This window comes from Natrix helvetica (assembly GCF_964273705.1).
Source record: "Natrix helvetica genome assembly, chromosome: 5".
NCBI lineage: Eukaryota > Metazoa > Chordata > Lepidosauria > Squamata > Natricidae > Natrix > Natrix helvetica.
Window position 1 is genome coordinate 39,675,528 of NC_138551.1, and position 26,312 is coordinate 39,701,839.

The window sequence follows — 26,312 nt, forward strand, 5'->3', positions numbered from 1 at the left end:
TGATGCTTCACCGTTCGACGTTGGAACCATCCTCAGCCACCGCATGCCCAATGGAACCAAGGCTCCAATAGCCTTTTACTCTAGGACCTTGTCCGCTGCCAAGAGGAACTACAGCCAGCTGGACCATGAGGCTTTGGCTGCAGTGGCCGGAATAAAAAGGTTCCATGAGTACCTATATGACCGTGATTTCGAACTCATTACGGACCACAAACCACTACTGGGCTTACTGGCTGGGGACTGTCCTAACCCTGTGCCATTATCACTGCGGATGACCAGATGGACAATCTTCCTTGCTTCCTACTCCAGCCGCGGCCTGTGAAAGGTTCCAGGAGCTTCCACTAAGCGGAGCTGCGGAGCAAACAGGTCCGTCCGACCTGTTTAAAGAATATCCTCCGACTGATCTGCGCAGGTTAGGCAGAGCTACTCAAAACCCCGCCTACCTGCGTGACTACGTGACCAGTAGGATTGTTTCATCTAAGAGGGGAGGGATATTACATACTAGCTTCAACTATAGTGGTTTCCACCGGTGAGAACAGAGGTTTAATCTCATTGGTCAAAGGGTTTGACAGTTCCCTATAAAAGGCCTGCTGTCAGACTCAACCTTCGCTGGATTGTTTTCACTTGTTGCATTTAATAAAGAGCTGTTGTTACCGTTAGCCTGTGTGTGCCTATCCATTACCCGATCTAACAGTAAAAGCCTTTGGAACAGGTTGTGTTTCTAATTGGAATCAATTAGGATAGCATTGGAGCATGGAGACTAATCCTACTAAAAAGATTTCAGCAGCTACTCTTAGATTAGCCACTTCAAAAACAAGTACTGGCCTCCCAATAACATCATTCAGCACTCAGGAAATCATTATTTCTGCGAAAAGTCACAACATTTAATGATCCTCAGGGTCTAGTAAATTATGTAAACCAAATCAGTCTATACAAACATATTTGAAGATACCAGTTTGAATAACCTGGGGAAATAATCCAGTTTAAGAAATGTACAATAAAATAATCTTGGTGGAATTATCTTTGCTAATCTTTTGTTTCTACATTTGCAGTTAACCTGAATTAAGGAAACCTTATTATAGCTCCAATAATCTTTAATCCCCCTTCAAAAAAGGCAATATTTTCTGCTTTGTCCTAATGTATTTCTTTATGTTAGAAGTATAAATTAGTCAGGATAGGAGGGAAAGATAAAAAAATTCTTGCCTAATTCAATTGATTGGCTGACAGTTTGTAGAAAATATAGTTAAAGTTCTGAAGTATTTCTATATTCATAAGCCTCACAAAAGTTCAAGAAAACTTCTGAGCAGGATCACAGTAAATGCTGAGCTTCTGGCAAGGCTGTTGATCTTTGGCATTCTTCAGAGAGACTGTGTAATTGGCACCCCTGCTTGTAATTTGTAGCTTTCTTATTTTCTGAAGCAGAGATATTCCATACTCTAAACCAAAAAAACATCCTCTCACCCTCTCTTTATTTTATTATATTCTCTGTTTTGCAGCAACTATCTTAAATTTTATTCCATAAACAAACCAACATACTTCCAATAAGCACAACTGTAGTTGTGCTTATTTGTAGTTAACAACATAATTACATTTTAAAGGTATAGCAATGACTTAAATAGAAAAGAAATCATATCCACTATGTCCAAACTTTGATCATGGTTTCAAAATGGCATCAATCTTGAAGATCAGCTTTTTAAAGTTATTTGATGGGTTGGATATTTCAATGGTGAAGATTTCATATGAAATAAGTGGAATTTCCAGTGGCTAACTAGTTACTACTTTTTGACAAATACTATTCCTGCTAGTAACTAGTAACAGGTACACAGATTTTGGAGTGTATAAATTTTTAGATTTTAACCCAATCCTTTTCTTTGAATGCAAATTGAAATGGCATGTGCTATAAAAAAAAAAGATTCATCCCAAAGCATTCTGATTGCAGAACTCCTTACAAATCTTTTCTTCTCCTCCTTCTTTTTATGATTAAAAATATAAAATTCTGGCATGGTGATGAATCAAATTACTGAGAGATAAAGCTTAATGCAGCATTCTTTACAGACATGCCTGCTTTTTGTGAGCCATTTTGGTCTGCTTAGACCAGTGTTTCTCAAACTTGGCAACTTTAAGTCCTGTGGACTTCAACTTCCAGAATCCCCCAGCCAGCATAGCTGGCTGGGGAATTCTGGGAGTTGAAGTCCACAGGACTTAAAGTCGCCAAGTTTGAGAAACACTGGCTTAGACCAATGGACTTGTTCTAATGAGGGATTTTATTTTACACTTTTATAGCAATGAAAGTATAAAATGTTCATATATAATTTGAATTTGATGAGTTGTGATTTCAATTGTACTTTATGGTTACTGCATTATGACCGATACCTAGAAATTTGTATTTTATAAACGGACTAATTGGTGTAATAAAACTAGTTACGTTTTATTACACTAAATTAAAATAACTGCTACAAAGAAATAAAATTCCAATAAGTACTATAATTTTGTTATAGCTGATATTACTTTTTAAAGGGAACTGGTTTCCATCTACTCATTACTTTTATAAAGAAAAAACATTACAAAGAAATAAATATTTTTGTATGGCCATATCTCTTCGATGTGACATGGGAGACTGCAAATGGAAGTCATGCATTTTTCTGAGGTTTGGCCTAGGGCTATGTATGAAAGAAAGAAAGTTATCAACTAAATGAGTTGGACAATAAGTTAGTCATTAGTAGCAATGCAGGGTGGCAAAGTAAGAAAATAAAATCAGAAGCCACCCCAACATCATTTTTGGAACTTGGTACACAATATTAAAATGGTACTAATGAAGCAGCAAGAGCTTACAATTGCAGCTGCTCTTAAGAATCCAAATTAAATTGTGGGTACCAGTCCAAGTTTTCTTTTTTTTTAATTGGAAAAATTAGTGTAAATGTGATATAGTAAAACATCAGTGTATGTATTTTGATTCCAAAGGCAGTTTACATCATCTGTGAATTTGATGAAAAACAAGTTTAGTGCAGACAATGCATGTGCTAGGACTTACAGAATTCAGCAACTGTAGTTTTCTCCTGTTCTTGGAGTGTTTCCCTATTTTACATTTGCAAATCACTGTAAGAAAAGTTGGGGATGATGTCCCAGATTAACTGCTGGAAATCCTAATACACTACTGCGGAAATCAGAGCTAACCTAGTGTAGTGGCTAAAATATCAGATTAGAAACCGGGACATTTTGATTTATAGTTCTCCTTTAGGCATGAAAACTGGCTAGGTAATTTTAGGATGGGCGTTTTTTTTTCTCAGCACAACCAGTCTGCAGATATTAGGAGAAGGAAGCATTATGCACAGAACCTGAAGTTATAAAAAGTGATTATAAAAAATAAAAATAATGGAGTTGGCAATGGCCCAGGGCAGGAAAATTGAAGAAAGAGACAGAAGGGCTAATTCTGTAGCACAATACCAAGGCTTAAGAACAAATGCATACAAAGCCAGAACTGACAAAACAGCAATTGCAAATAGCCTCCTCTGCAAAGAATCTGAAGTTAGTGAGCCATATAGTTAGCTGCTGCAAAAAGGTTGCACAGACTGTCTACAAACAAAGGCATGACAAAATAACAACAATTCTGCGCTGGACTATCTGCAAAAAAAAAAAATCATTTGCCTGCAAGCAAGAACTGGTGAGACTACAAAATAGATAAAGTAATAGAAAATGAAGAAACTAAATACTCTGGCACTTTAGAATTCAGACAGACAGGCACCTGCCATATAACTTCCCTGACTTAACAACTGTTAATAAGAAAGACAAAAATGTCGGTATAATGGATGTGGCAGTACCTGGTAATAGCAGTAGAGTAGAGAAAGAACTGGAGAAAATAGCAAAATACAAAGTCCTGCAAATAGAAGTAGAATGACTGGGGCAAAAGACAGCAAAAATAATACTAGTAGTAAAAGGTATCTTGGGTGCAATCCTAAAACATCTGGAGCACCACTTGAAGACTATCAGCATTGACAAAATGATTACCAGTTAATTGCAAAAGGCAATTAACAGCTTACATTCTGCAAAAATATCTTTAATACCATCAAACAACCATTTCCTTATTTCAAATCCTTGAGAATGACTCAGTAGGTAGATAAAAATGCCAAATGCAGTCTAAATATCTGACTAATTATGTGATCATCATCATCATCATCAACAACAACAACAACAATAATAATAATAATAAGCAAAGCTGACCAAAAACTAACTTGGAACTGGTTAAGATCAGGAGTACTGAAAAAAGAAACAGAAGGCTTTATTTTGGCAACTCAAGAACAAGCCTTAGCCACAAACTACATGAAGGCAAAAATTCAACATGTTACCACCAACAGCAAATGTCGCCTCTATAATGAGAAAGATGAGACAGTCAACCACTTGATCAGCGGGTGCAGCAAAATTTCACAAGCTGACTACCTACTACGCCATGACCGCGTTGCTAAGATTATTCACTGGAAATTGTGCCAAAGGTTTGGATTTGAATACACCAAAAACCACTGGGAACATCAGGTTAAGAAGTTTTAGAGAATGAGAAAGGCAAGATCTTGTGGGACTTCAGAATCCAGACTGACAGGCACTTGGCCTACAACACACCTGACATAACAATAATTGAAAAGAAAAAAGTATGGTTCATTGACATTGCAATACCTGGTGATGCACGAATTGAAGATAAACAGCAAGAAAAAAAATAACAAAATACCAGGACTTGCAAATTGGGGTTGAGCGACTGTAGAAAAAGAAATCATGTGTTGTCCCAATTGTAATTGGATCCCTTGGAGCTATACCTAAAGGGCTACCTCGCTATTTGAAAATTCTAAATTTACCTGACTTGAACATTCTGACTCTACAAAAAACCACCCTACTTGGAACAACTTATATCCTCCGACGTTACCTTAACAGTTCCTAGGTCCTTGGTTAGGACTCAAGCTGTTAGGCTACCAACCAGCCCCAAAGGCTGTGACTCTCACCAAAGATTAAATAATAAGAAGAAGAAGAAGAAGAAGAAGAAAAAGAAGAAGAAGAAGAAGAAGAAGACTCGAGCTGTTGAGCTACCAACCAGCCCCAAAGACTGTGAATCTCACCAAAGATTAACATAATAATAATAATAATAATAATAATAATAATAATAATAATAATAATAATAATAATAATAATAATAATAATAATAAATACCACCATAGGTTCATCAGTTTTTTTCTTTGTCCTACATAAAGCAACCAATAAAGCCTTAAAAAAGATATTCAAATGACATATTGTGTCTAAGATCAGAATCATGATAGTCATGGGTATTCCCTGTGATACATTATGGAAATGAAAATTGGATTGGGAAGAATGAGGATAGGAAAAGTATTGATCCTTCTGAAGTTTGGTGTTAGAGAAAACTCCAAATGGACAGCCAAGACAACTAACAAATTAAACAAATCAAGACAGAGTTACCACTTGAGACACAAATGACCAGGCTCAAATAATCCTGCTTCAGATACATTATGCAAAAAACTAGCTCTCTAGCAAAGACTACTTCTATGAAAATGGAAAGAAAGAAAAGGACAACCAGGAGCAAGTAGATGCACTCAGTTACAGTAGCAATGAATGAGTGCATTGGTAATTGGAAGAGCTGAAGGATCAGGTTAGGGACAGGTCAACCCAGAAAAAAATATTAATAGTTGACAAAAGTTTCATGGTATTTAATCATCATCATCATCATCATCATCATCATCCTCTGATATAATACATAATATATATCCCACTATTAATATTTTATAGAAGCTGTGTTTCCAGAATTAATGCATCCATAGATTTCCTGGTCAGTGCAATCACTGCTATACTTCTATTACTATTGGGGGGAATTTACTGATACAATAGAACGGCTAGGATTAAACTTGATATTCTTTGCTTCTTTGGCTTTTCCTCCATTAATGTACTTATCACTTCATGTCTCTTCTGCAAGTCTCTTTGCTTCCACTCAGATGCCTATTGACGTGAACAAACATATTGACATGTGATATTTGCTTTGGCTGAGCTGTTTAGGTTAACCCTGTCACTTACAGCTTGCTTTAGGTGCAGGCCAGGCCAAGCCATCATGTTTTGTTCCACATTATGAGGCTTAACACAATGAACTTACCCTATGAAACCAGCCACAGTGCAATGGCAATATGTATGTATCTAGATTTTATAGTAAACAAAAGAAAGTGCCCCCAAGTTGTGAATGCTGAACATTTCTTGGAAGAAGCAAGCACCTGATTTAAAAAATGTTCAGGCAATTATTTCTAAACTTTGAAAAAAAAAGAGGCTGAATGTATTACACCTTCATAAAATGGTAGATAATGCCATGTCCCAGTTGTAACCTACCCAGTCATGTAAGATCCAGCAGGAAGGACCATCCTTTACAAAATGTGTATTCCTTGGAAAATGCCTTTTCTGTTGTGGTGCCTGCCCTCTGGAACATCATTCCCCCAGAGATTAGACTTTCCCTGACCCTACTGGTTTTTCATATGAACTTTAAAAACCTGGCTTTGTTGCAGAGCCTTTGGCCCAGGCTACCTAGTTGAGTCTGTATGTTGCTTACATTTACTGTCATTTTGTTTTCATCTTGTCTTCTTGTAATTATTTATTTGTTATTGTTTTTATGAACCTATCCTGCTTTAATTCCACCCTAGAGTCCTACATTTGAGATGGGTGACCATATAAATGGAACAAATAAATAAATCATCCTACAAAAGCATGCTTTAAAAATGTGATTAGCATAAACGACATAGATATAGTGCTATCCAATGAAATAAACTCTAATCTCCAAAATCAATAGAAAAATTATATTTGCATTAGAACCCTGGTTCTATACTCCAATAATGGTGTATTTTACTGTCTTAACATATAAAATGCTAATAAAAATCTGAAGTTGATATAAATAAAATTTGCTGTAGCAATAAAATATCATTGATAGTCTTTATTTTCCGAACATTTTTAAAAAGCCTTATTGCAGATGAGTCATTGGAAAAGCATTTATTTGGCTTTATAAATATTGCTTTTTTCTTTCCCGCATAAATCCTATTCTCAGTCTTTTATTATTATTTACTATCTCATTTTTCATTGTATTATATTGGTTGCATATGACAAACACTTCTATTTAAACTTTTAATATTTAATAAGTTGAAGACTTGTTAACATTATCTGAGTCTGGAAAGGGTTTTAAAGAGTAAGCACAGGTTTCTATATTGGAAGAACAAATCTGAAATCTTGTTTTTCTTACTTTGTTTAGAGCAAATTAAAACAGACAATTCTCCAACAACACAATTTGTTCTACAAACATAAACAAATCAGCATAAATTATCAGAAAAAAAATGCCATCATTTAGAAAAAGATTGTGATGAAATCACATTGATGTAGCTTGTTTTCTAGTTTACATACTTTTTTCTAGTTTCTTGTTTACATTGATCCAGTGGTGGGTTGCAAGCGGTATGCCCCGGTACGGGCGTACCGGAGCCTGCCTGGAGCACCGGATACCTTTCTGGTACAGTACTCCAGAGAGCTCACCCGCCCACCTGAGCTCCTTACCTGTCTTTTAAGGCTTCTGCACTTACGCACACACGCATGGCGCATACAACGCTGCGTGATGCTCTGCGAAGCAGCTGGATCGTCGCGGAGATGCTAAGATGCATGCGCGCACTGCAAGCATCTATATGGATGCCACCGGGCCCGTTCCAACTGTACTGGTTGGAACAGGATCTGTAACTCACTACTGCATTGAGCTAGCTTGTAACAGCGTTCCATGCGCCTTTGGCGTTTAGTCATGACCACAGAGACATCTTCGGATAGAGCTGGCTCTTCAGCTTTGAAACAGAGATGACCACCACTCCCTAGAGTTGGGAGCAACTAGCACATATGTGAAAGGGGAACCTTTACCTTTAGATTGTTTTCAAACCAGTATTATCTGTACTGTTATGTGAACAATTTCTGTGTTCCTTTATTTCTATTTAAAATAAGGTTTAGTTTTAATGATTTTATAAAAGGTCCACACTCATTTACCACAACATTTGCATTGTATTAATTCACATTTTGTTTCCGAGAGTTTTGAAAGTTTGAATTAGTTTGTAAAGCAACTTAATCATAACAGTAGTGGTGCTAAGTGATTTAATTGTAGGATTTATTGTTGATTTAGAGACTCTTGTGTATGGCCTCTTCATTTCTTGTCTGAAAATTTCTATTTGTATGTTTTTCCAAACCATAATGATTTTAAGTACTGTCTGTGATTAATCACATTAACAACAGAAATGTAGCGGAACTGTAATAAAGTATTCAGACACTTCCCTTCAAAAAGTACTAAAACTCTGAAATTAAGTGGCAGCTAAATAGTAATGAACTTATTAAAAGAAAAAAGAATATTTAGATGCCAACTGGGAAGCTATTTTTTCTAAGATGTCATTAAACCATCCCTTTGTGCTTTTTAATTGTGGATTAACAAAATTAAAATTGATGTTATGTCTCCTGCTGTTCACAGAGGGACAGAAAATATATGGCTTTCAACAAAGGCAAGGAGCCCATGAAGTTAATAGCTAAACTTTAATTGATTTCTATGGTCTTGGATTTCTAAAGCATTGCTTCCATTTTGTCTTTCTGTCTATCAACAGCCTTGTCAAGGATAGAAAAAAGCAAAATCAAAAGATTTTTTTTCAGTACTATTAGCATTGCTACTGTTAAATAACAAGTCAGCACGATAATATACCACAGAATAACTGGTAATATCCAGAGAATGTTAATGTTGGAAAGGCGTCTTGTTGGTTTACCTTTTAAAAAAAAATAGAAAGCAAGGTAGGATGATTTGAGGACCTTATCTGTAGTAAAAGACACACTGGGATATGCTCTCACCTCTTCTGGGGCTAGTGGGAGGGTAGTGGGGCGAAAGTTCCACATATCATTCCATGGCCTGACTGTTTAGATCTATAAGGGAGAAACAGCTGTAAATTCCATATTTTCAGATTTCATGGGCTGAGGCAAGGAAACAATGAAGAGATCAGAGTGGTCCCCTCCTTTTGGCCTTGAGAAATTTTTAAAATGTAATTACTTAGGAGAGCTTTCCCCTAATATGAATGTTGCCATCTTTATTTCTATTTAGGTTATTTATAATTTAGATTATATGGCTTTTATTTTTATTCTGTTTGTAGTGGTTTTATTCCTGCCATGGATATTTTAATCTGTATCTATTCAGAGAAAGCTGCCAAAAGTGTTTTTGGATTGCAGCAACATAAAAGTACATTCTATAAATAAATAAAAACTTTAGTGTTCAACTCAGGGTAGAAACCTAATACTTTAGCATCCCCAAGAGATGTCCATTCATCCTCTGTTTAAATATTTTCAGAAAGGTGAGTCCATCAGTTCCTGAGGCAACCTGTTCCATTTGAACATTAATGGTTAGAACATTCTTCTGTATATAGCATTGAAATCCTCTTCTTTTGTCATTTAAGTCCATGGCTTCATGATAAAATAAACATTTATCTTTTTGGTTGTTCTCATTTGGCCACACTATAATACCCATGCCCTTCCTAAAATGTTGGGCCAAACTATTGTAGACACAATATTCCAAGGGGAGTCTCTAGAGTCTTTTTGCTGTACTGCTACTCCTGGCATTCATTTTGTTGAATACAGTAATATAGGGTCTCCTGTTCAAACAGTCCTTTCCAACTGTTTTATTTTGAATTCTGTATATCCAGATTCACTTTAATAAAATGGGAAAATGGAAATGTTAGTTGAATTCATAGATGGCTGAATAGTTTTTAAAGATATTCATTCAGCTTGGAGGAAAGTATCAGGAATATTGCTGTAGGGCTTTCCACAGGCTTTGCATTGTTCAATATTTTTATCAATAATTTGGATGAGAGGGTTGAGAAGTTATTTATCAAATTGCAGATAATGCTAAACTGACTGAAGATCTAATGCTATTATGTTAAAGGAGATAACCTTGAGCAACGAGCTAAAATGAGTAGGATAGCATGTAATGGTAGAAAAAATGAAAGGCAAAAGTACAGGGAGGGAGAAACCTGATTAGGAAATAATATGTGTGAAAGTTAAACACGAACCAGCACTGTGGTGCAGTCATTAAAAAGTCAAATATTACTTTGCCTTTATCAACAGGAACATAGTTCACTCCACGCTGCTGTTCATGCCCTATTTGGAGCATGCAACTCTTGAGTACCCCAGTTTAAAAGGGGCAATAGCGAATTGGATCAATATATCAATCAAGAAAGTCAAAGGTGAGTTCAGAAGAGGACTACCAGATATGAAGACGTTGAAACTAAGATTTTTGAGGAACAGATAAACGATCTGAGTACGTTTAGCTTCAGAAGAATTAACTGAGTGGAGATAATATAGCAATGTGAAAATATATTTGAGCCAGAAGAGGGAGTGGATTTAGCCCCTATTGCTCCAGAGAGCAGAATCAGGACCATTGGATTTATAAAGAAATAAATTCAGGTTAGATATCAGAGGAACTTCTTGACTGTGTGAACCAGTGAAATTAGATGTTTTGCAACAACATAACATCTCCCAAAAAACTAGACAGAAACCTGTCAGAAGTACTTGAACCAAGCTGGAGATTGCACTAGATTCCTTTCAACTCTATGGCTCTATTCATATCCAGTTTGTGGAAACTCAAAGGACAGCAAATCCGGTTTCAGAGCTTCTGAGTTGAAGTGTTCCTCAGGCATCCTGGAGTTACCAGAAAATTATGCGCAAATAAACAGAGGCATGATATTTACCGTCTGAACTGTACCCTATTACTCTAGATTGTTTCAGATCACTGAAGAAATCTGCCTTCCTTCCAAATTAAACAATGGATAACAGATTATGTTTTAGCATTTCCCTTGGATGGTGTCATAGTAAGAGGCAAAAGGAAATGCTGGTTTAACAATGGTCCAGCCAAAGACGATGAAGGCTCTATCATTCTTGAACTGCCAGTAAGATGAAGAGAAATTTAGGGACACAAAGGTATGGATTTGTTTCATCCAAGACGTTAACCTTTACATATTACCAAATCATGGATCTCCCAATACAATATTTGGACTCAACATTTCTCCCCTAACAAGTGCTCCATTGTATTTCTCTTGTTAGGGGGTGGGGGGAAGTACTGAGTGCAGCGCAACCAGCGAGTACTACAGAATTCAGAAACCATTTTTACACTAGCGCTGAACACAGAAACCAGAAGCGAGATACATGTGTTAAGGTAACCATGCGTAAAACTCAATTAAGTTTACGTTTGTTTACGTTCAAACTCTACCCCGCCTTGCCTGTCCGGGAGCAGCACCTCCCCTCGAGGGGCAGAACTGTGATCAAGTTCGGGAAGGTGAAAGGACTCGGCGGAGGTCAGCGATATGGACTCTGGCTGGTAAGGGAGGACAAGGTGGTTCAAATCTTACGTCCCACTTGGGCGATGCAGGGTGGTGAGGCGCCGAAGGGGGCGGGAGGTTTGTCGCAAGGAAGGTATGTGACTGCGCTTTCCCAGCTCTAAAGGGAGGCAAAGACGGAAACGAGGAAGGGCTGTTCTTCAAAAGTGAAAATAAATTGTTCAGCGTCAGGGACGAACCTCCGCTTGGATTTCCACTTGCCCTTTTAAGGCTCTTCCTCTAGGTCAGAGGCAGCCTAAGAAAATGGCAGGCTTTCACTTTAGGCTAAAAAGAGAACATTTAAAATGAGCAACTGCTGACTTCTGGGATGTCCTCGGGAGTAAGAGGCAATGTGAAGAAGAAAGGCTTTCATAAAGGCAATGGGGCTAACGGTTTTTAAAGGCCCCAGTTATTTCCGTGGCCATAAGAAGCAGGTGAACTCTTTGCAATTAACAAATGGCTTTTCTCATCTGGATTAATGACTTCTGCAAAAGACCAGATTGGATACGAGAGGCGGCTTCAATTACATTTGGAACCCAGTCGATTGAAGCTGATAACACATTTGCTATTTATTCTTAATTGTTTTTTTAAAAATTATATATATATTGATACCTGTGCACACCAGACCTTACTGCAGGTTAATACCAATCTTTAGTACAAAATACAAAGCAAAGCGGGAGATTGTCATTGTTGCATTTGTTTAATATCTCAATGCCATCTGTGATGTTAGCCAAGCGTCTAGATTGTTTTCCGCATGTTTACATTTATAAGTCATTGAAATATTATCTGTTGAATTAATGTCACCCCTTCTGTGCAGCATATGTTACGTTTAGGGTTTTCACTAAAATAAAAACAGAAATGAGTGAAATACAAACATTTTATACAAATGATGAGTCTTAAAAGATATCTGCTAGCTCTTTCCATTTTTAAGCCAGTGAAATTTTTATAGGACCTTGAGCTCTAGAATTTATGTATGTGCAGAATAAAATAGTTTGTTGATGTAGTTTGATACTGTAGGAAATAAAACACTTTAGTTCTTGAAATCGAACGCAATGATTCTAGAAGGGCTGAAAAACCTACCTGTGTAGAAGGTAAAAATGTAGGCTGAAAAATGTTATCCATATCACTGCCTCCATATGAGGTGAGGAAGAAGAGAGAAAAACTGAAGAATGGAGTACCAGTAATTGAGTACGTTCCAAGCAGCTACCCAACCAGCTTTCTAACCATAGAGATGCATTGGGGTATTTTTTCCTGGATTTTGTTATTTTTAATGCAATCTCTAGCCATATCTGACCAATATAAATAAATAATACTTAATACTTAGCCAGATCTGGCTAGATATTGCATTAAAAATTACAACAAAGCAATATAAATAAACAATATTTATATTGTTCAACTTCATTTCTTTGCTTCTTCACCAAATTTAGTCTCATTCTTTTCTGTTGTGTGAGAGACATTATGCTGATGGACAAATAGATGATAGTATACCATCTTCTTGATTTATTTCCAACATTCCACTGAGTTTGAAAGGACAGCAAAGTAGAGGAAAGGGCATGAATTCTAGAATTTTTTTCAATCCCTTTACTTGCAGTGACTAGTATTTTTTTTCAATCCCTTTACTTGCAGTGACTAGTATTTTTTCAATCCCTTTACTTGCAGCTGTATTTTCTTCTGTATGAGGAACTATATAAAATAATACCTTGTGTGCACTGGGAAACATAAGACAGACACTTCGAGGCACTGTCCACTGCTTCCTAAGTAGAAATATATTGAGGGATTTTTTTTCTGGAATGTTTTACCCTACTGATCCAACCAGATCTGATCGGTTTTCAAATTTAACCTTTCTTTAGTTGGCCTCTTACCCAATACCTGTTCTATTTTTGCTGACATTCAGACAGATTTGCAATAAACTCCTTTATATTGGGGGATTTTGTGCCACTCATTCTTTTTCAGGCCAACCTACTTTACAGTTTTGGGAGAAGTACAGGAGTACATGCTATGTATACAGCTACTTAATGAATAAATAAAAATTAAATAACAGGAAATAGATTAAACAGTGGCAAGGCTGCAACTTTAGATGATGTGTCTCAAAAAATGTTAAAATTGCTGCGACAGTGTGATTTATTTAACCCATGTCTGAATTCTGCATCTGGCCTTGATGATTGGAATAATTCTATTTCTGTTCTCTTCTGAAAAGAAGGTAAAGTGTGAGAGATTAAATGGTGGGTTAGTTTGTTAATTGCTCCAGCATGGGAATTTTTGATGAAAGGATCTAATAGATGGTATCGAGAAAAATTTGGGAAGTACAGAGCACAGGTGTGCAGACTACATTTTTATTCTTCCATAGTCATTATTTTACTATTTAATACTTTTTATCCTACATTTATTATTTTTTATAAATAAATGAAGGCAGTGAACATATCTAATACTCCTTCCTTCTATTTGCCCCATGTCAATAACTCTGTGAGGTGAGTTGACTGGAGAATGACAGGCCTTAAGTCACCCCGCTGCCCTTCATGCCTAAGGCAGGACTAGAACATATTATCTTCTGATTTCTAGCTTGGTGTTTTAACTGTCAAGGGGAGATTTCCACCCTGAATTAAGGAGGCGAGGATCTTGGCATTCCTTGTAGCATACTTCTGAAGACAAGCAAAAATAAAACCCGAAGCAAGATCTAATAAAAACACTTTAATATAAAAGAAAATAAAGATACAAAACTTGCTAACTCAATTAACTACCTTTTGGCAGAGTTATGTGCCTGCGTCCTTCGGCAGGTGAACGGAAGATCTCAAAAAAAATTAAAGGAATGTGTGACGTATTATGTGACATGCGCACTAATCATTGTCAGATAAGAAATAGTTCATTCTGCTGTATAGTTCAGAATATAAGCACAAGCTGGCAAACCAATTAACGCAGTGACATTAACCACTAGGCCAAACTGGCTCATTTCTCATTGTGATATACTGTATATGAGCCCATATTTGTCTTAAAACTTACTATAGTACCGTTGATTTGCAAAGACATTTCTCATAATTTGACAGAATGTTTACAACATACAGTTAGTCCCAAAATAAATACTAAATAATACCAAAATGTTTTCAACATACTTAATAACACACAGCTGCAAAATGACTTATTTTTATTCATTTGTCTAATCAAGACATTATTTCCACTTTGCATTTCTTTGGCAAGCAGGTGCATTTGTAGCCAGTTTTATATATTGGTGTAAATTGTCTTGGTTCTGAAGCAATTTTTGATGTGACTTTCTCCTGTATTGTCTGCATAGGATTTTGTGTATGGTTAGGAATTTATATTGATCCCTTGTAGTCCCAGGAAGATTCCTTTGTCATGTTTCTGCACATGGATCATTTCAGAATTTCTTATCCTCTACAGGTGGTCCTTGTTTAGGGACCATGGTAATTCAATCAGAAAAGTCATCACTAAGTGAAAAATCATGTAACCACAAATGTGCTTATGATTTTATTTCAGCTTTCCTTTGCTTTACAGCAGGGGTGTCAAATTTGCGGCCCACAGGCTGGATGTGTTATGTGCTAGCCACATCTACCCCCATTTTAGCGAAGGGGGGGGGAAATTGTGATATGTCGCGATGATGTATCATCACGAGTTTGACACCCCTGCTTTACAGCTTTAGAAGGATACGCCAAAACAGCCACGTGAATCCAAATGGCAGGGAAGATTTCCAGAACCTTCCTCATGAGGTAAAGAGGCAAGTCTTGTAGCCATTTTTCCTCATTCCTTTGGAATGCTCACCCTGGTGCTGGGATAATTAACAAGAAGAGAATTGATGTTTGTATTTCATTGAAGAAGAAAGGTTTACAAGAGAATAAGTGGGTACACAACAGTGAATGTGCATTGAAAGGAATGTGCTAATGTCCACTGTTTGCCTAATGTGCTTCCTGGAAGCCTCTTAGGAGACAAGCAAAATTCTTTGGTGTGAAACTGATTAGGGTCTTGTCAGTGTAAGGCAGCTGTCAGCATTCCAAATACCATGCAGAATTAAATCAGAATTCAAGGCAGAGCTATCCTTAAAACTCCAATTTAATAAGACAGACATGTTGGCATTGTGCTATGAAATCCCAAATCTGCTTTGCTTCCTGGGATTCCACCCAGTTGAAAGTTCATGATCTTATCCCCACACCCATAATCCATCACATGGTCCAATCTTCTCCTTCCATGCTGGCATCTACACCCCTCTGCTTCCGGTCAGGTGTCGAGGTGCGGAGACAAAAGATGACCTTGAGCTTCTAGAAAGAATTACAACAACACATTCCACAATTCTACTCCTTTCTATTCCCCCCTCCCAACTACTACAGTAATAAAACAGCATAGGAAATTAATAGAAAGTGTGGCAGGCCAAAGATCCTAAAAGGAACATAACTACAGGCCTGACAGCAGCAGCATGAGCCAGCCCTAGGGTTCTAATCAACTGCTTAAGATCACAGAACTGATCTTGTTAATTTGTGGTTAAAACCTTTTAGGAATGTGCTACACTGCCAAGAAAGCAGCTCAGGAAGAGACGGCTTGTTAGATAATCCTTACCCTCTGCAAGGTGGGGGGGGGGGAACACGTCAAAGGATTCTGTGGTCAGAGATGGTTGCAGTACTAAACTGACTATAATGGTGAATGTGACAGAGAGAGGGAGAAAGAGAGATGCTGCAAAGGTTGTATATCTGCCCCTTTTTCATCACCATCATAACTAAATGGTTGCTGTGAAGACATTACCGGTACATCTCTCCATCTAGGGCTAAATTTTGTTTTTAACTTTCACACTGCTGGCTTTGAGATTAAATTCTGTTCAACATGACCATAACGAGTGTGTCCCTCATGTGTTAATTTTGATAGCCTCTGAATCAGTCCCTTTCAAGTGCAATCACTTTGTAAAGTCCCATCTGATGCTTCTGGCTTCTGTGATTCATGGATCAGATTTCTCTTGGACAGAGTACTTATCAGATGTATCCACACTTGGATTTCTCCATCAGTTGGGTAGAAATTCTGTTATGGTAGGGATGGACAAAATATTGACTTCCAGTCTAGCCTAGTAGTCCTCTTAAAATCAGAAGTAGAAATATTTTTTTCCTATTCCCCATATTAGGCTTTAACCTGCAGTGTAACTAACATACACAGGAATTGCCAAAACTACAAGGTAGTTCAGTCCTCTGGCAGCATGTTTGTTTTTATAAACCACCTGATATTTTCTGTAACTAAAATCATTTTAAAGCAGTGTTGCTCAACCTTGGAAATTTTAATTGTAGACCCAGGTCCCAGAATTCCCCAGCCAGCATGCTAGCTGGTGAATTCTGGGAGTTGAAGTCCGTATAATTTAATATTACTAATATTGAAATAACTGGCTTAAGTCTAATATATAGACTGCTTCCAGTATTTTCTAGTAGAAAGTATATTCCTGGACTGACTTCAGCTTGTTTTATTTCATAGTTCTATCTTGCTATAATAAAATATTGGAATCTTCCTTGCCTTAGTTCCTTGCTCAGAATGGGATTACATTTCTTTACAGTGGTGAAAAATAGATTGATGTAGCCCATCGTTATGGGAAGAGGAACTGAGATTTTTCTGAACCAGTTATCCTCCTCCTCATAATATTTTTATTACTGTATCTCACATTATTTATCTAGATGTCTGTTTTTGGAATATTGCAAAGTAGAGAAGAATTACAAAAAAGAATTTGGAAGATAAAAACTGTGAATAAAGAAGAGGTTAAGCCCTCCCGCCTCCTTTTTATTTAAAATTCACATTAACTTTGTCTAACACATACTCACATAAATCATCACAGGGGCTTTGCTGCATTGATGTGCAAAGTGTTGTTTGCAACTGAATAGTATTATAAAACAAAATTTAGATTTTCTCTCTCCTGCTGTTGTAGACTGCTTACAATTAATACGTTACATTCAATAATTTCTTTTCTCTGCAGGTGTTGGAATTCATGGTTCAGCCCTAGCTAATTTATGCTCACCATGAAGGAGAAATTATAAATAATTATAACAGGAAAAGAAGAATTTGAAGTTAGGGCACAGAACATTGAAAGATTTTATATGAAATAAGTTGCAAACAGTTATTTATAAATGTGGGGTCTTTCTCCAGAGATTTTTAAAATCTTAGAAATTATCTTCAAATTGTTATACATTATTGAGTGTAACTATTTGCTTTTTCTTAGTATTGATCTCTTATGCCTAGCTACTGAAAATTAAGATTCACTGAGTTTATCTAGATGTGACCATCCTTGCTATTAATTATATGCTTGGCTCCTAGGTAGGTTCTGTGACAAAGTAGGAGATAATAAGCTCCTTTTATCTAAGAATGTAGTGCCATGTTTCACAAGCATATTTCTCATTAAACCTCACCCACATGTGGTTGAACAATTATCTCTCTCTTTTTTTCTTTAAAATTAGCCAAACTTTGCTATTACTGGGCTTGGGAGGTTTGAAGTATCTTCCGTTCTGTTTTTCCCAGGACTAATCTGGAGGGAGAAATTGTTACTAAATGGATTAAGAAATTTCCACCTAGAAAGACGGGTTGTCGGTTGTCTTTTTACCTAGAAATCCTTAAAGGATTTCACCGCCCCGAGTCCCTTTTTGGGAGAGGGGGCGGTTTATAAATCCAAATAAATAAATAAATAAAATAAAGGAAAGGATCTGTCAACAAGGTTTTAAAGTATCCATCTATATAGTACAGTGATGGCGAACCTATGGCATGCGTGCCACAGGTGGCACACAGAGCCATTTGTCAGGGCACGCAACATGCTGCCCTGTCAGCTGGCCAGCACAAATGTGCGCGCTTTTTTAAAGCCATTTTTCGCCCTCCCCAGGCTCCAGAGGACGAAAAGAGCCTCCCTGCCCCCCTCCCCCAGAGGCCCTCTGGAGGCTTCATGACCTTCCCTGAAGCCTCCGGAGCGCAAAAAACCGGCCCTGTGGGCAAACCGGAAGTTCAGGAACGGAATTCTGGTTTGCTCGGAGGGTTGTTTTAAGCGCTCCGAAGGCTTCAGAGAAGCCTCTTGATGGTCCCTGAAGCCTTCGGGGCGCTTAAAACGACCCTCCGAGCAAACCGGAAGTGACTTCTGGTTTGCTCGGATGGTTGTTTTGAGCCCTCTGAAGGCTTCAGGCAAGCCTCTTGAAGGTCCCTGAAGCCTTCGGAGCGCTTAAAACGACCCTCCGAGCAAACCGGAAGTGATTTCCGGTTTGCTCGGAGGGTCATTGTGACTGCTTCGGAGGCTTCAGGGAAGGCTCCTGAAGATCCCTGAAGCCTCCAGAGGGCTTCCGGGGGGGAGGCTGTTTTCGCCCTCCCCATGCTTCTATAAACCTCTGGAGCCTGGGGAGGGCGAAAAAGCATGAAAAAATGAGGGTGTCGCGTCTGTAGTGCATGCATGCGCACTGGGGAGGTCACACATTGCATTATGGGTGCGGCACGCCTGCACACGACCCCCTGCGCTCCCCCCACTTATGGCACGCGAGCCAAAAAAGGTTCACCATCACTGATATAGTACATATTCTTAAAGTGTAATACTATGCCTATGTCAAAATTAGTTAACATAATAAAGTGGAAAATATCACTTTAGTTATTTCTTAATATTTTTCTAAGGGTACCTAGGAGCTTAATTTGCTTGATTAAGCCTCTGAGGTAATGTAATAATGCATACCAAATCAATATTGCATTTGGTGCCTTTTTCAAATTAAAGTGAAATGTTTAATTATATTCTGATTGGTATTTAGTTTGTTAACAGTTGACATAAACAGGAAAACAGTTAAATAAGTCAAAGACATTCATTTGCCTATTATTTTCAGAGGAATAGTAAAAAGTACATGTAAGAATAATGAGAGAACTAATAGGATTAATTAATCCTATTTAAGGATAGGATACTTAAAAGAACACTCAAAGCAGATCCTCCACTGTGTTCATTGTGGCAGAAATAGCTGAGTTGCATTATTTCCCTAGCCAGATAAGATGCCATGCTAACGTAAGAAAGCTTGCTATCTCTACTACTCCATTCTTGCAGCATAATTTTTGAAATCTTTGATGAAGATGGGAGAATATAAAGGCCAGATGCAACCTGGGCTTACATCAGGACTGTCCCAGCTTGGGTGTTTAGGAAAGAAAGACCCTCAACTCCCATTTGTAGCGAAAGGTATACTTTTATTAAAGCTAAGTGTTAAAGTGTAAGCAAAGCCAGATCTAAATATTCCTGCATAAACCCCATGATTTTTCCTTTTCCCAGGCCCTCCCCTGGGAATATACATTTTGTTAATATATTCACTAGTATTTAAACTAGTGTTTTGGTAACAGTTCTAACGTTGACATCTCTTTAATAGCCATTTGCATTCTATTCTGTGTCCTTGGATCTTTCAACCATTGTCTCTTATCTTGGGATGGTAGCAATAGCAATAGCATTTAGACTTATACAGCTTGCCTCCAGAAGTTGTGAATGCCCCAACACTGGAAGTCTTTAAGAAGATGTTGGATAGCCATTTGTCTGAAACGGTATAGGGTTTCCTGCCTAGGCAGGGGGTTGGACTAGAAGACCTCCAAGGTCCCTTCCAACTCTACTATTGTATTGTATTGTATTATTGTATTGTATTGTATTGTATTATATACTGCTTCACAGTATATACAGCCCTTTTTAAGAAGTTTACAGAATCAGCATATTGCCCCCAACAATCTGGGTCCTCATTTTATCAACCTCAGAAGGCTGAGTCAACCTTGAGCCTGGTGATATTCGAACTGCTAAACTGCAGACAGACAGCAGGCAGCAGAAGTAGCTGCAGTTTTGCATTCTAACCACTGGGTCACCGCAGCTCCTATTTTTCCTGGTACCTCTTGTTCCTGTCATCCCCTCTCCCGACATTCCCCTATTCCCCCTATTCCTATTATGGCAGGATGCCATAATAGCAAAGCAGGGCTGAAGTGATGTGATGGTAGATCTGACAGCTTCTTTGATCAAATATCCAAAAAGCCTCTGAAGGTTTAGTTCATCCTGGCTAAACCTTCTGCATTAAACCATTTTTTTTTCAATTTGCTATTCCTCCCCCAAGTTAAGATTAAAGTAATTTTACAATTAAATATAGAGATGAAAATTTGAGTTTGGAGTATTTGTTTTAAATATATCTTTGAAGTGTTAACTTTGAACTAACTTTGTCAGATAATCGTACAATGCTAAACTGAAAGCAATCTTAGGCTGTTCTACAGATAATTCCTTTCTCAATTAACCTGTCAGACCTTTAATATTAATGATAGAAAAATAGAGTGTAGGTTGAGTGTTATGAGTTATGCCCATGGATAACCTACTGCCATTTGCTGATTAAAACTGCTGCTTTTTATTAAAAATATAAAAAGGCTATTGGTCTGTCTGTAACTGAAAAATAATTATCAGAGCTTTTAACATATAATCAAATTTTAGTAGTATTTACTTATATATGCCCATTTGCCAACTTCCAGGATAGAAATGATAAAAAAACAAAATTTGCAGTCTTACACAGAACACTTTTTAAAACTTTTAAGGTTTACTCTGAAAAGATTTTGATTTAACCATCTTTATCTTTTTGATCTATTAATGAAGTGAAGTCTACATATTTTATTTTAAAAAGGTGAATGTTTAAATTTTGTAACAAGTTTGGGGAAAAAATCTCGACCTCAACACGTTCTGTGTTTTTTAAAAATATTACAGCTAAATTATAATTTCCATATTGATCAAAACTATGTATTTGTAAGAAATTTAATAAAAGGGACACAAACTGAAGGTTTATATAGATTGTTTTTGTCTAAATTATAGTGTTTACTATTGTGGTGTTTTAGGTATATAATTTATGCATATTACCAGTAAATAAAGTATTGTTGATTTAACAGATTATACATATGGAATTCTACACTGACAATTCCAAATGGAGTCTTTTTAGAGTCTCTTAATCTCAGAGCATTAGAACTTTCACTTCTGGGATGACTTGACTGGGGAGATTGGGGAGAAGACAAAAATAACTCCTTTCTAGATTCCAGAATCTTTGTTGCGCTATTCTTAGCAATGTTCTCTAAAGGCAGCCTTAGTTTCTTGCAGCTAATCTTTCAGCATATCTCACCAATAGTTGTGCTTAGTCCTTCTGGTTCTTCAACTGTACACTCTACCACCTACACATAGGCCATGCTGTGCAAAAGCAGATCCAGCAATGTCTAATAACCGTCTTCTTCACACCTTAACACTTCTATTCTTTTATATGTCTTCAGATCAGATGTGGGTTGCTCCCGGTTCGGTCAAACCGGCAATGGTATTTTGGCCTGGGTCGCATAACTGGCAGTGACCCAGGCTGGCCATGCCCACAAACCAGTTTAATGCTGGCAGGCTGGCCATGCCCCCAAACTAGTTTATAATTCATGCTGGCAGCGGTGACTGACCCATGCTGACCCAGTCGCCACTGCCAGCATGTTGTATAGTAGTGGGCATGCGTGCGCACTTTACTGTAAATGTTCTGCACATGTATGAAGAACAATTTACATTGAACTGTGCACGCATGCGCACAGACCTGCAGATGTTTGCTTTGGATGACTGCGAAGCACACGCGAAGCAAACCAGTAGTAAAACCAGGAGCAACCCACCTCTGCTTCAGCTATAAGACAGATATGCCTACATTCAAATATTTTCATTAAGCTTGGAGCTTCTTGGTGTTTACATGATTCGTAAGCTTGGTTTTGCCACACAGAGAAATTATTTAGCTACATAAATATTTTTCTTCCTCCTTGTTTATCCCGTCCCTGCTTTTAAGAATTGCCTTTTCTGGATATTCTTCCATGCAATTGTGATACTGTGGAAGATCAAAGTTGAGCAAACATGACTCCAATTTTGTTATGGGGAAGTGTCCCTTAATACATAGACTATGATAAAAAGTGACTGATATGAGCTTAACCAGTGTTACATATTTTTCTGGGGTAGGTGAACAGATTTAACAGGAATAAAACAGAATTAGCTGGTATCCAGCAGGGACGTGCGGGCAGGGGAGGCAGGGGAGGCAGAGCCGCACCGCTCTCATCATGAAAAAAATTTTAAAAAGGGAAAAGGTGCTGAGGCCTTCTGCACACGTGGTCGAGAATGGGAGTGCTCCGTGGTCCGCTTCATGTTGACTCAGGAGTCAGGAAGGAGGGGAATGGGACCACGTGTGCAGGAGGCTCCTCTAGCCTCAGCCTCCCTCCTGCGCACGTCCCATTCCCTGCCTTCCTGACTCCTGAGTCAACATGAAGCGGACCACGGAAGGGGACTGCAGAGCGTGAGCCGTGGTCCCGTGGAGTGTGAGCCACGGTCCTGCGGACCACGCTCTGTGGTCCCCTTCATGTTGACTTAGGAAGGCGGGGAATGGGACGTGCGCAGGAGGCAGGCTGGAGGGATCGCGGAGGAGGGATCGCGCAGCATGAGCCGCGGTCCCCTTCATGTTGACTCAGGAGTCAGGAAGGAGGGGAATTCCCCTCCTTCCTGACTCCTGAGTCAACATGAAGGGGATCGCAAAGCGTGAGCCACTGTCCCGCGGCTCACGCTGTGCGATCCCTCCAGCCTCCCTCCTGCACACGTCCCATTCCCTGCCTTCCTAAGTCAGCGCGCTCTGTGGTCCCCTTCATGTTGACTTAGGAAGGCGGGGAATGGGATGTGTGCAGGAGGGAGGCTGACGTGGTCCCATTTCCCTCCTTCCTGAGTCAACATGAAGGGGACCGCGGCTCACGCTGATGACGTCACCAGCCTCACCAGCCATAAAGCTCACCGCACGTAACTGGTATCCAGTATGATTACATTGCTTAAACTATGTAAGACTTTCCTTGAGTAACAGTTCTGTGGAACTCAACTTATTTTACAGATAGAATTGGGGCGGGGGGAGAGAGAATAGGAAAATGTTGAGGATTTCTTAATTTAGATTCCTGACCAAAACGTCTACTTTTTATTACAGTCTGGGGAGGACCTAAAGTCTGGGCAAGTATCTAAGTGTGATCTTTGGGGAAAAACACATATGAATGTCTCCTCCTGGTATTAACTTTACATAACTGTACAATTTTTTTTAAAAAAAAACCTGTCAATGTATTGTTTTACCCAGGTTTATCTAATGCAAGTTGATTCGACAGCAGTAAACCAGTTATAGAATATACAAAGCTTGATGAAGAGCAAAAATATGTGGCACTAAATGGCAATTACTACTGAGTTACCTGTTAAGAAATATAACTCAAAAAACCTTATGCTTTCCTTGTTTGTGCAGGAATAATATGATGTTGGAGTATTCAAAGAAAAAGCTATCTAACTTCTAGAGGATTTTATATGCTAGGAAGGTGCTTTAAACATAAACAAAAAAGTTAGCACTACAGTGAAAAGGTCTTCTTATGTGAATGGGCCTAAAACCAAGGATGGGCTTCCATTCCTGAATGATAAAAATAAATAAAACTAGATATTCTTTAACCATTGACTAAAATTGGACCAAAACATCGATGTATAATTTCTAACATAGTTAATTCCTGGGTTTGCCAATTTTAACTCCCTAATTGTATGTGAGAATAGTTTTGCTGGGAGAGGATATAACCAAGGAGTCCACTGGAATTTTGGAGTTGCAATCTAAAAATAGTAAGCTGGGAAAAGACAAAACTGATTTCATGTCATTTGCATTTAAATTCAAATAAAATAAAGACTAGATATGCAGGAGAGTCCAGATTTTAAACAAATAAATGTGCTTAATTATCATTCCAAATTTCAGTGAACCCTTATGTATAATTCTTTACAATTTTTTAGGGAGAAGGTTGTGGTACTGGATGTACTACTGGTCTTTTTTTATAGTCATCTGTTCATTACAGTACAATACATTCATTCAGTGAAGAATCCACACTGTAAGTAATTATTCCTGTGGCCATCTACACAACTGGGATTGCTGAGTAATAAACCTGTTCTATTCCATTGATTCTTCTGAAGCAGAATCAACAGTTCCTATATCAAGTGTAGCTCACATGATTAAGTTGTGTAGCTGTTTCTAATTCTGTCCATGGAAAATAACTGTCCCCAAATATCTAATATTTACATATCCCTGTAGTAAGATAAGAAACCCTGAACATGTTCTGGAGTGATCTCATGTGAGATTAGAACTCTTGTACAATTTCTCTCCGAGCAGTTTTTCAAATTCAGGAGTTGGATGATTGTAATTTGTGATACTGTTCATTGTTTCAGAAGAGTCCAGTTCAAAGTGCTGGTTTTGACCTGCATGGCATTGGGCCAGGTTATTTCAGGGACCACTTCTTCCCGATTACATCTGTCCACCCCATCCAGTGGTGGGTTTCAAAATTTTTTAGAACCTCTTCTGTATGTGTGGCCTGCTTTGTGGGAGTGGCTTGCCAACCATGTGACTGGGTGGGAGTGGCTTGCCAGCCATGTGACTGGGTGTGCATGGCCAACTTGTAAAATGTGGTGAAACTCACTTAACAACGCTCTTGCTTAGCAACCAAAATGTTGCCTCAGAAACTGGCATTTGAAGCACGCAAGTCTTAAAGCTGTCAAGTAACAAGACCCTTGCATGCCTAACCCTTTAGGAAAAAAACCCCAGGGGTGTTCAAACTTGATAGCTTTAAGACTTGTGGACTTCAACTCCCAGAATTCCTCCTCCAGCCATGTTGACTCAGAAACTCTGGCATTTGAAGTGTTTGAACACCCCTGGGTTTTTTTTTTTCTAAAGGGTTAGGGGTGCAAGGGTCTTGTAACTTGACAGCTTTAAGACTTGCAGGCTTCAAATGCCAGAGTTTCTGAGTCAACATGGCTGGAGGAGGAATTCTGGGAGTTGAAGTCCACAAGTCTTAAAGCTGTCAAGTTACAAGACCCTTGCACCCCTAACCCTTTAGAAAAAAAACCCCAGGGTTGTTCAAACTTGACAGCTTTAAGACTTGTGGACTTCAACTTCCAGAATTCCTCCTCCAGTCATGTTGGCTCAGGAACTCTGACATTGAAGTGTGCAAGTCTTAAAGCTGTCAAGTTACAAGACCCTTGCACCTGTAACCCTTTGGGGGGAAAAAGCCCATGGATGTTCAAACTTGACAGCTTTAAGACTTAAGGTTTAGATAGGACTTTTAGAGTCAGGCGGGGTGATTGGTGAGCTAGCCAATCAGTGAGTGACGAGCGGGGCAAGCGTGATGCGGATGGGCAGGGAGAGGGAGTTGGAACCGGTTCTAAACAGCACGGTAGATTTGTGGAACCTCTTCTATAGAACAGGTTAGAACTGGCAGGAACTCACCCCTGAGCCCATCCCATCAGATCAGGCAGAAAAGGTATATTGCGGGTGTTACCTGTTAAGTAGCTGCATCTACCCTCCTCTTTTTATTCCACCCCAATTTCCTGGCAACAACCTTCATTTAAGCAAGAATAAAGTATTTTCTTTCTTGTTGAAATAGTCAGAATCACTGGGGACCAATGCAAAAGGAGGACATAAAAGGAGAAACAAGGACAAATCAGTAGGCTTGCAGCTCATTTCAGGTGCTATAAAGATCACTTAATCCAGTATGAAGAATGTGACGCTTAAATCAGACACTACTTAGAACTAGCTGTGATATTTCTCTCCTTTTCTGCAGTATTCTGACTCTCTTTTGTATCTGATACTGGGATATGTATATTACCTGTTTTAATGTTTAATTACATAATTCATAATCTTGATTGTGTTATTTTATTAACCTTAAAATACAAGCATTCACTTTTTTGAATTTTTACCAAATAGAGCTGATTAAGGTAGCAATTTTTACCTAGTTTTTCAGCTTTTCTTACTGTAGTCCATACATTTTAGTAATTATTTATAAACTAATACTGGGTAGTCATGAAAACAGAGGTTAAAAGTGTATGAAATAAAGATGGTTTATCTAGCTTTCTTGACACACAAATATTGTATAGATTCTTCCTAACTTTGCTTTAGA

The 26,312-nt window shown here is 38.3% G+C and overlaps 1 protein-coding gene across 4 annotated transcripts in view; it reads left to right on the forward strand.

Annotated features, from left to right (window-relative positions):
• Nucleotides 1-10,971: 10,971 nt before the first annotated feature.
• The window catches only part of NMNAT3 (nicotinamide nucleotide adenylyltransferase 3), a 39,384-nt gene continuing 24,043 nt past the window's right edge, over nt 10,972-26,312 (forward strand). Inside the window, exon 1 of one of the 4 annotated variants that reach the window (XM_081953848.1) lies at nt 10,972-10,992. The gene's annotated coding sequence lies outside the window, so the exon portion shown is untranslated. Of the gene's footprint in view, nt 10,993-11,254; nt 11,485-19,521; nt 19,543-26,312 lie in introns of those variants that run through there. The other 3 variants (XM_081953845.1, XM_081953846.1, XM_081953847.1) reach the window with 3 other exon arrangements.